This window comes from Paralichthys olivaceus, chromosome 4 (assembly GCF_024713975.1).
Source record: "Paralichthys olivaceus isolate ysfri-2021 chromosome 4, ASM2471397v2, whole genome shotgun sequence".
Taxonomy (NCBI): Eukaryota; Metazoa; Chordata; class Actinopteri; order Pleuronectiformes; family Paralichthyidae; genus Paralichthys; species Paralichthys olivaceus.
This window is the reverse complement of record NC_091096.1, coordinates 4273508-4285540: the sequence shown is the minus strand read 5'-3', so window position 1 is coordinate 4285540 and position 12033 is coordinate 4273508.

Sequence of the window (12033 nt, the reverse complement as noted above, 5' to 3'; positions counted from 1 at the left end):
CACTACTCAGTCATAATATCTACACATGCACTGATATATTAACTATGTACACACATTTATATACAATATGCTCATACGTCCTTCACTAATCTCTCATTTATAAATAGTATTTAAGAATATATATTTTGAAGTTTAATGTCGGATCATTTCAAACCGTGTCACATTTGTCCCTCCTCCATTAATCACCTGATTCTGTTCACCTGTGTGTCCTGCTGCACCTCGTCACTCATTAGCTCCTCACAGGTTTTATATAGAGGCTGGACCTCACTCCTGCTTCTTGCTTGTTGTCTGTGTGCATGTGTGTGTGCATGTGTGTGTGCATGTGTGTGTGCATGTGTGTGTGCATGTGTGTGTGCATGTGTGTGTGCATGTGTGTGTGCATGTGTGTGTGCATGTGTGTGTGCATGTGTGTGTGTGTGGCCTCATTATTACTGATTTACCAGCAGATCTTAATACACTGGCTCAAACCAAGCTCCCATGTTAAAACTATAGACTGGCACTTTAGCAAGTCCCCTTATGAAACCACATTAGATCTGGATTTTTATTTGCATCTGCACTGAATGGCACACACTCATAGTCCCAGTCCTCTAAATGTGCTGGATTTATTTCAAGATGCATGAATTATTCTTTGAGAGATCACAAATAATAATGATGATGAAAAAACATCCCATCTAGCAACGTTAAAGAAAGTGGAAAAAAAAAAAAAGATCCACACCACAATGTGATGAGTCCAATTGTGTTTCCTTGGGTCACGCCACCCTCCAAGTTGTTTTTTTAAACAAACAAACGAGTCAAAAACTGAACCTTTAGTCAATAAAGAAGACACAAGTTCAATGTTGGATCTTTGTGCCAACTGTGCAGGAACTTCTTCCTCCTCAGTTAATCCCCTGGTTCTGTCCGGCTGCACCTCGTCACTCATTAGCTCCTCACAGGTTTTATACAGAGGGCAGATTTGAGTTTTATCATGACACCAGCTAAGACCGACCACTAGTTATAGAATACATGCAGAGAGAACAGCACTTGCTCATCAGTTTTGCCCTCAACAACATTTAAACATCATTTTAATCATTGCCACGTTAATACCCTAAAATCTAATCCTGGCACTTTTAAAGAAAAAAAATCAGATTTTTACAAATTCTATTCAGGAACAGGAAGAATACCCGTTCACTCGTCTTTTTAGTGCAAACAGAGGATAAAGCCGTCTCTTAAAGTTGGGACTGTGGAAAAAGTCACTTTCAACACGTTTGTCCTCTTCAGTAAAATCCAAAGAGAAAACAAACAGATGCGGAGAATGAACGTGGAAAAAAGCAGGCGGTTATTTTAAAGCTGCAGGCGTCAGGTAGAGCTGCGATCCTCTCAACCATGTTCTCATTTGTCTGATCGTAATTATACCAATGAATCACAATTAATTCTATTGTCACGTCTTGATTCGTTATAAACGGTTCACAGAGTCACATTCAAGACTCAAGTGCTCAAACTAATGTTCTTTATGCTGTTCTTTTATATCCACAGTCGCCGTGTCAAGTTCATGTTTTTCTAAATCCGTCCAATGTGTTCTCGTGTTCAGGCGTTGGTCTCACCACGATGCTCTGACCCCTGCAGCTCCTCTATCTGTTTTTAATAACTCTATTAGGATCTACAGAGGAAGGAGATTAATCAGAAAGGAGTAGAAATTCCCTCTGGAGACATCGTGGTCACATCTGAAGCGGCTCCTCGCACCCGTCACCTTTTGTCAAATTGGCTTCCTGTGTCTGAGGTGTAGCAAATAATAGCCTTGGACAATCTGGAGACGTAACGTTCTCTGGCTCCTGTAAACAGTTTGCTTTTTAACGTCCTTTCCATTCACAGTCTACGCTCCTGCAACTTCTCCAAGTTTTCAACAAGTCTTTTTTTTTTCACATTATCGTCTGCTGAGCTTCAGCGAGTCTGTCATCGCCTTAATTATAATTGGGCGCAGCTCGGAGGTGCTCGCAAGATGTGACTGACGAGGCTGAGCTACGAAGCGCTCGCAGGAGGCAATATCCGACACGTCAGAGAAACATCCTCGTTCCTTATTTCAGTAATCCCTCACGGTGGAGAGCTCCCCAGACCTGCCAAGACGCCTGGAAATGTTCCCATCCTCTTAATTCCAGGTGGTTATACAATTAACCCTCACAGCCTGAACCCTACTGTTCAGCTCCGGTCACAAAGTGTTATCACAAGTTGCTAATGGACAGTGTAATGATAAAATGAAATACTTATGTCAGTCAGATTGAAGAAATTGGTTCATATTAACGAAGTCTTTTTAGATCTTTTAGTAACCAACCATGCAGATGTTGTGTTTCTTGAGCCAGGGTTTTTAGATGACTACCATTGGAACTACTTTAGAGCTATTAGAAAAAACGAATTAATGCAAAGTCTGAATCTGTGAGCACAATTAAGGAACATCTTCCATTTCCCTCCGTTGTTTTTGGATGCAGGTAGAAATCTTAAAGACGTACAGTACGTGTGTCTGAGAGCAAATCCAGAAAAATCATCTCAGCTGCTTCTGCTCAGTCTGAAGTTTTGTGTGTACCACTGGAGCGAAGCAATGTTCTTGCAATTTTGGGCAAACCAGTCCTTCAACATGCTGAGTCTGTCCAGCTGGTAAAGAAACTCATTAAACTGATGAAATGTTCGCCACTGACCCAACCCTGCACCCCCTTCCAATTCTGTCCACAACCTGTTTCCATTAGCAACCGAAGGAAAAATACTTCTAAGAATACTCCCAGTTGCCCGAGTCCACAGGGAGCGTCAAGCTGCGAGTCCACCGTTCAATCTCCCGTCCTCATTTCCTCTGATAGAATAGGACCTGGCATTTGTAAAGAAAGGGCAATATCATAGTTGATGGGAACACGTGTACGACTCGTGATTTGATGCCATTCCTGCGACCTGAGTGTTTCTCTGCTCATATCAGAACGAATGGGGCCTTTTTTTTGAGGGGTACAGAATCCATATTGCCCAATTACTGCCTCTAAATGATATTGAGCCATGAAATTCAAATCTCATTCATAAGCTACTTATATTGTATCCCCCTTTTACAGCCAGCAGGAAATGTGACATCACACTGGCAGACAGGGATATTGAAACTCAGAGTGAAATTGGTAGTCGGATATTTTCAATTTGGGTCTGATTACCTGGGTGAGGCGCAATGGCACGGCAAGTCGTATCTCCCGGTGTTTTAAATGGCCGCTCGCTGTACAGTACAGATGAATATTTTATCAGCAGCAACAGTATTAAATCTGCAGCGCTTGATGACACAGGAGAATGTACAGCTTTTACAGCCACAGCCACAGAAAGGCTTTTATATCCAGTTTCTTGGGATCTTTATTTTACTATAATTTGAAAAGGTTTTGAGTTGAGTCATTTACATGTTACCCACATCAGCCTTTTTGTCTCAAATACAACTGCATTAAATTAGGTCCATATTTTGACTTTGGTTTCATTAAATGATGTATTTTTGCCAACCTTTAGAGAGAAAGAGAGATTTATTGTAAAAACTGAATTAAAGAATGAGCAGTTTACTATTTTGTTAGTCAGTAGTCAAACATTTTCAGGGTTGAACTTATCTAGATTTAATGTTTGTTTCTGTTTTTCTGTTTGAATCAGCACCAAATCACACACATATATCATAAATATAAGTCCCCTGAACATGCCTGATAGTTAAAGGTGCTCTACATTAGAAGTGAAATACTGCTTGTTGCAGAGGAAACTTCATGAAGCATCTCAAATACATCAACTGAAACCCAGACAAGCTTCCACTTGATGCTCAGGTCCAATGGCAGCAAATGAAGCAATCAAATCAAAAGCAAAATTTGCAACCAAACTCTCAATCCAAAGAAACCTGGGCTTTTGTCCCTTTTGGCTTCCTAATCCCAACATGATCCCAGAAAAGGGGTGATGTGTGCAATCCTCTCACATTACACAATATAATATTTAGTCTCTGGAATCAGAGCTGCTCTAAATGACTCACTGATCCTCCTCTTTGATTCAGGAGTTGACTGTTCAGCGCCAACGACATCTTTTGCAACGATGACAAGACCATTGATTGAATTTATAGACGAGCAGCTCTGACCCGGTGGTGAGTGTAGCTCGACGTATAACTGAACAGATGACAAACACTGAACTTGAGCAGGTGTGAATTACAGTTTAGCCCTTTATCTAATCAAGAGGTCTGTCACTGACGGAGCAGGTGGGGGTTAACCATCCTTCTCTCAAGGATACTTCAGCTCGACACCTCAAGCATCTGCAGTGACCTTGGCCGTTGCAGTGATGAGCTCTTGAACCTACTTTCTTTCATCACCTAAAAAATACAATTTAATCATTCCTGCTGCAGACAGGCATTCATGAAAAAAAGAGAAAAACCGGAGGCATGGGTTTTAGAGGCTTAGCGATGTGTGTTTCCATACGTTCAATATTTTATTTGCTGGTTGCTTATTCACAGCAAATTACATGATAAATATAAAATATAAATATAATATTTTAGATGCACTGTCCTGTAAAGCTCTTTGAGTGAAAAGCTCTAGATAAATACTGATCATTTATCATATGGTGGCTAATGTTAGCAAACTTGTGTCTTTATTGAGCCACTCATTATTTATTATAACTTTTATAAATGATGCTGTCACACTAATTCATTTTTTAGATTAATGCCAAACAAGTTTTGTAATTCAGGAAAACTAGACTAAGCGTCTTTCCTGTTCCTCAACAGCAGACATGTATGCTGCTTCCTGGTTTTGTGGACTTTCTTTCAACATGCGATTCAAGCCTTGTCTGTGCAAGCAGCTATGCCCTTTTGCACCAAAACCCTATGCAACTTCCCCTTGATTTGACGGTCGGATAATCACTCATTTCTTCTGGTGCTAAATGATATCTTGAGATTCTTGAGAAATGAAGGAGAAACTTCATTTCACTCTCCTGAATCCTGCATACTGAGCGGCTGTGGCTCAGCAAGCGTAACAGGATCACTTTTGTGGCTGAGAAACATCCCAGTGCCTCTCGTTGACATGAATATATGAAAAGATCAAGAGAGAAGATTCCAAGTGGGAAATTAGTTTTGGGGATGGTTACCAACAAATGTGTTGTGTAATTTTTATTTCTATTTTTACTATTCCTCAGCTCACTCAAACTGATTTTACAGATGTTAAGACCAAAGAAGGAAAGGAAGGTCAAAGATCAAAAATAATTTCTTTCTGAACTTGTCCAACATCACATTTTTATTGTGTATTCTGACAGAAGTAGGAAGTCTTTAGTTAAATCTCCTGCGGTTTGTGGCTTATGATTAAAGCTTTCTTTTGTTCTTATACGACATCTTGATGTGACTATGAAGGCTCATTGGGCTTTTCTATGAAGCAGCAGAGCAGCAGACCTCCGTGTCCACGCTGGTGTGAAGCAGTCGTGGGCCCGCCAACCGTTTGAGTCAGACGGGACTCTGATATCCGTTTGAGTTGTTTTCTGACTATAGCAATTAAGCCTTTGGTCTGTGAGATTCCAGGAGGATAAGAGCAGTTATGCTGATCGATTATAGGGATGTAAGCATGTGGTGTACAAACACGAGGAAATGCTGATTGGTTTTGAATAAATTATGCAAGAAAAAATATGACTCATTAACTGAAACCCTAAACGTACTCCCGTGAACTCCATTTTCTTCATGCTCTTGTGCATTTGCAGAATTGGAAGCCACAGAGCTTCTGAGAATTCTCCACAGGCGCTTGTGGGAAAACATGTTGTTTCTGTGATAGTTAGTTGAATGATCGAGCTTCCTCCGAGCTGACAAACAGTCGAGGGAAAACACGCTGGAGAGCGATGCCAGGCTTCTGACAGAGGAGAAGAAAAAAACCCTCATCACTTCATTCCAGCCCATTCTTAATGTGAAGCCCGGCACATCAAAACAATAAAACGCTGAAATAGATGATAGTCAAGATACAGAGATTAAAAATGATCCTCAGACGAGGGCACAACTTCTTTCTCCAGAGCCACATTTATCATCACATTTTTCATTAAATATTTAATCAGGCTGTATAGTTTCTAAAGTAATGTTTGTTTCTAATTTTCACTCAGTCCAAAATCAAGCCCTGTTTATCACACAAAAAAAACAGCAAATAAAGAAACTTTATGTATTGATATTCACTGGCTATTAATCTCTGTGAAGCCTCCAGTTGATGCACACTAACCATCTCATGCATATTCTTAATGCTCTGCTTAGTATTTTCTACCCACAGGCTACTGGGAGAGAACGGCCTCAATTCAATTAAAACTGCAAGTTCGGTGACTCCTGATCCAATCAAGCTCTTGGCTCCGGTCCGTGACCATGACGCGAATGATAATGCCACCGAGGACAGTCGCAGAGACGGACAGAAACATGGCAAATTGTGACCTGGCAGAACGAGACTGCGTTGGAAATTTAGAGCGCTGAAATAAATTAAAGGCACATGTCTACGAGTTGTTTCAGCGTGATGGTCAAATGTCCAGGGAGCAGAGCAATGATGTTTGAGAGGGAAAGGTTGGGGAGGAGGAAAAGCTTTGCCCAGCGCTGCTCCCTCACACTGATGGAGAAAAGAAACGCTACATTACCTGATGGCAGGAAGAAAAATGTCACTGGAAATGTTTGTATTTATTGTGGGAATAACGTCATAGAAAAAAACAACAGTTAGAGCACAGAGGCAGCGTGATCCATCAGTTTGTTATATTCTGGTTATTTGAGGTTTTTGTATGGGTTCATGTTAGGTCTAGTTTAGAAGTTTGCCATCACATTATCTGAAGTTGAGGTTTAAAAGTTTCATCGACATAGCATTGCACTCACGATGACTCATTTTAAATAAATATACATGCAGCAGAACAAGAGAATGTAGCAAATATGGACTAAATATCCCAAAACAACTATTTATGCACGCATGCAGCGCTCTGGTGAAACGGTAAATATACCCATAATGGCACTTGAGGGTCTCAAATGACCCACAGCAGAATGATGGTAACTCTAAACCAGACTGAGAGGCGTCAGTGGAAGTAAAACTGGAGAAGTAAGCTTTAAAGCCAAAGTTTATTTAGTTAGTTTAGTTCACCTTGACTACAGTGTTTATTCATGTACGAGGGTTAAAGACGCCTCACAGGCTGTCTTTTAACGTCTTTTTGAAAAGACGGGCCAATTAAACTATTTGCCCTCGCCACAAAATGGTTTTCTTTTTTACTTTGCACACAAAACCCAGAGCATATTTCAACCTTCACGTCATCTCCTTTTATTTTATGCTCACAACCTCAATGATTAGGGGACAATAGTCCTTCAGGTTAGAGATGGATGTGTGTGTGGTGTAGTTGTGGGAAACAGTGGTTTCAAGAGGTGGATAAAACACTTACGCATCTGCTGCACATTAAAGTTGGTCCTGAGTAAATGTATAAAGAATTCATGAACTGTTTGAATCTGTTTTACTTGGCTTGTAGTAGTCTAATGAAAGAAGCAAGTTCAGGAAATAGTCTTATTCTGTTTTTAACTGTGTAAGAAATGTTGTTTGTTGTTATTGTTTGAGAGATAGGAGCTTTCTATTAAATAATCAATATAAGTAAGGTTGTGCATTAACCACTACTGTCCATTTTAAATTGAAACATAATACAAAGACTTGTATCCCTATGACTCAGTCCGGTGTGTGTGGCCACCTCCTGCGGCACGGAGCCTCTGAGCCTCTTAATCTGCACTTGTCAGGGTCACGTCTCTGGATGTTGTAATCCAGGTTACCCACATTTGAGGTATTACTGCTCGTTAAATTGACCAACCATGACCTTTGACTTGCTGTGACCTTAAACATTCAATTAAGAGCTTTTGTAAAGGTGAAATGATTAAGTATCCATCCAACTGGATCTCATTAGCTATAAGAGCCTCTCGGCCTTTTGTGCGAATACAAAGTTACGGTGCCTCATGCACGATCAGTGTTGAGATCATTTGACATTCTATCAACACTTTTTATATATTTTGCCGTGTACAGGCTGTGATTGGCATTATCTGTTGGGGTGCTTCATTAACACTGAAATTTAGCTTTCGTCAAGATAGTTTCTTTAGTAGTTTCACCGATATTTCAGTTTCCGAGGGAGACAGGTTTGCAAACATTACAAGAGATCCTGCAGCTAAACGTTAGAACCAATAATATTTCACAACTGCATCAAGAGTCGATTAAAGATTTGGTCCAAAATGTGCCTAAATATGTCTGTGGCCCCACTTTCAATAAACTCAATTTATAAGTTTAACACTGAACATTTTGCCAGATGACAACATTTTTTATGAAAAACAACAATGGTGTGTGTCTAGAGCCATTCAATTATTTAAAATTTTCCCTGACGGTAACATTTTGTCTCAATAACATATCATTTGTAATCCCAAGACAAAGTCTCCAGTGTAGCTCTGTCACATTACAGCAGAATGACAGAAAACCCCTGAGCTCCGCCTCTTGTCAAAAAAGCACAAACATCAAATACCGCAAACAACCGAGGGAGAAAATAAAAACCTCAGACAGCTGCACTCAGTCCGTCAGCAGCGAGTGCTCCATCTGCTCCCATCAAGTCCAGCGCTGATGACATCAAATGGGTCCCCAGATCCTCTCTCGCACAAGCAAACTGGCCTTGACCCCGGGGTCGATTTGAATGGCACCTCCTCCTGGCAGGAAGTGTGACACTGTTTGATTTCCTGGAACTCTGTTGATTACTGTTCATCTCCTGAGCTGTGAACGTGCTGGACACGTCTCCAGGTGGGGGGGGGGGAGCGGCTGGACAGGGATGTTGGTCCAGCAATTGGTGATTACCAGCTGCGGTGGGGCTGGTATTGCATTCACCTTGTGAGTCTGGATGTGGGTGTCTTTTTCCCTCTTATCTCTGCACATCGAGTGCACTCTCCAAACCTGCCTGTTAGGAATGAGATGTTTTCGCTGCTGGTTCCAGCTTTTCTTTCTGAAACTGTTAAAGTGACCTGCAGAAATTGGGCTGCTGCTAGTAAAAAAATAAATAACAGCTGCTACACAAAAGGTTTTTTTATTCAAAGTTGGATAAAGCAAACCCCAAACTGGAGAGTTGGTTGTTGTTACAGTTGTTGAGATCAACAATGGCACGTTGATGAGTCCCTGCCACCCCGGATACAGAGCCCTGGTTGCCTGTCAATTCAAAGTCTATAAATACCAATCATGTGTCCAAATCGCACTAAATTTAACACTGCACTTCCCATAACAACACACGACAAGTGACAAGCTGACGTGATGAATAGTCCTCGATATATGTAAGCTGCAGGCTGGCAGATATCTGGAATTATCAGATGTGATAACGATGTGGTAAATGTATTTGTAGGAGGTCTTAAGTATAATCAAAGTATAGTGGATCTATCTTAAAGAGATCTACTTGTAGTACGCCCTTTTGTTTAATACTGATTACTGCAGATAATATGACTTCATTTAAACAATTCTAACTCTGGACGAAAGATGAGATTCAAAGAATAAAACATTAATAAGCTCAGATTCAGAGTTTCATCTATTTAGGCTAAACAGGCTCATCAGTAATAGATGAGGAAGGTTTTTTTTTTCTTTCTATTTTCTGCTGTGACCGTCGGATCTTTAAATCACTCTGTTGGAAATCTGGCCTGTTGTGACTGCTAATGTCCCCGTTGAAAACATTGTGATCTGATGCTTGCACATAAAATCTACAGTACAGCCACAGGAGAGATGGCTGCATGTCGTACAGATCACAGACAAGTCATCTGTATGCAGCCTGTGCAGTCCAACAAATGATGGTGATTGGCAAACACTCCAGACAGTCCCTTGACAATTAGTTTAGTCGGATAGTGCAAATGTGTTCAGCACCTTATTGAGAAATGATAATGATCTGATGTGCATCAGACGCCCAGGAGAGCGAGGAAGATTGAAAGAACCGACTGAGACGCGGACGTGCAAGCCTTTTAATTCGGAGCTGGAGCCTCACGTCCAACAATTACTTTGCAAACAGTTGTATGCACATTCACCTTGTGCACACAGATACACACTCTGCACCTGACTGGCAAACAATCAAGCAATTAGTAATTCAACAGTCAGTGTTTTCCTGCTTGGATTTTTTCTTCCCATGTGAACATTTCCATCCTAATTTGCTTTTTATGGATACAGAAAGCGTATTTTGCTCTCTGATAAAAATCCCTTACAAAAATGAATTTGATTACCACTAGTGTTTCGCCATATCGGCTTTGATCTAGCGCTTGTTTGAGTATAGCAGAAAGAAAACAGGTTAAATTGCCCGTTTTGTTTACGAAGCTCTAATGAGATTGACAAAACATCCTTCAAGAGGGTTTTATGTTTTTATCTTGGATTATTTTTGGAACATGTTCTCATGTCCTTTCTTTCCATCCTTTAGGCTCATGCCAACTAAGGGTTTTAAGTCCCATTGGGGACCTTGTCAAACCTTTGCTTGTTCTCTTGAAGCAGCATCAAGATATATTTTATTCTTAATGAAAAGCCTCTAAGCTTCACCAAGGAGGGAGATTGTCCCTGGATGTTCAAAGGCACCGTGGCGATCTGTAGAACGTCAGTGAAAAGCCGTTTACGGACTGATGCAATCGTTCTCTCTGTGAACCGTTGAGTAATAAAGTTGCAGTGAGTCACTGATCCCACTGTATCTATGATAAATCTGGCTTCTCTCCTGAAAATAAAACAAGACTCCACCACCATGTAGAATAGGACGGGGGTCTCCTCCTCTTATTCTCCAGTCATGATTTATGTTTTCATGTGCAACTTCATTTTCTCATCAGGTCACAGTAACAGTAAGTCATTGGTGTCTGCTAAGTGATTTTTTTTATCTTTACTGTATCTCCAAGGTTTTTACTCACACACACACACACACACACACACACACACATAAATGATTGTCATGGCAGTTATTTCATTTTGGTCACCAGTGTTGACCTTGAGGCGTTCAGCAGCTGATTAATGTCGAGACAAAAGTAATGAAATACTTTTCCCATTTCCTCTCCCTCTGGGAATAACACAAACGTTACTCATTCTGGCAAAAGCCTGTTGACTCCAGTCAAGTTGGAAAAATGTGGTGACACAAGAAACATTGCTCAACTCGCACAGTAGCAGCCGTAAAATGAGTTAATACACGAAAATACAATTCTCCCTTCGTACATCCATGTTCGAGAATGGAGCACGTAGATGGAGGTTCTCTCTTTAACATATTTTTATTTGAGACATCAGTAACATGCAACATGAATCATCACACTGTTTTATTTGAACAATTAGTAGATCTTATTTTTAAGATGCTGTAGAAAATAGAAAGGAAAACCGGGCGAACAAATGACTCTATGTATAAATGTGTGTAGTTTTTTTCATTGGTTTCACGGAGTAATATGATGGAAACACGCACCTGAGAAATATGCAGATTCATTTGTAGAGATCTTCATTAACCTAACATTGTGCAGTTGGGTCTTCATGAACAGAACATTGCGGCTGCGGCTCTGGAAGTTAAGCCTCCCCAACCAGTAGGTCAACGGTTCGATCCCCAGCCCCTTCAGTCCGCATGCTGAAATGTTGTTTGCTAAAATACTTAGCCCCTAAATGTTGTCAATATAGTCCAGATATTTGCAGTGCTGTATAAATGTCTGAATGTGATTCAAAATAAAAATGCAATCCTAAATAAGATGAAGTAAGCCGTGTCCTATATTTTTTTATCAAAGCGAAGTTTGCATCATTCAGAGTTTGTTGTTTGGCTCAAACTCCATTCTGGGACACAGAACCTCTATCTCCTGGCAAATAAGGACACTCCTAATCTCCTCTCACCACCTACTAGCATTTTTAGGAGCTCATACTGTGAGCAAGAGACAACGGTGCTGCAACATTTATTTCCAAAAAAGTTAAGTCAAAAATAAAACACATGTAATAATACAACCCGAGTGTTGTGTGTGTTGGATGTAGCAGTGCATCATTGGTCTTACTGCCCATTACAGGCTCGCATTCCTCAAGGGAATGGCACCACTGTAATGGAGGTTTTAGCTTCTGTGTG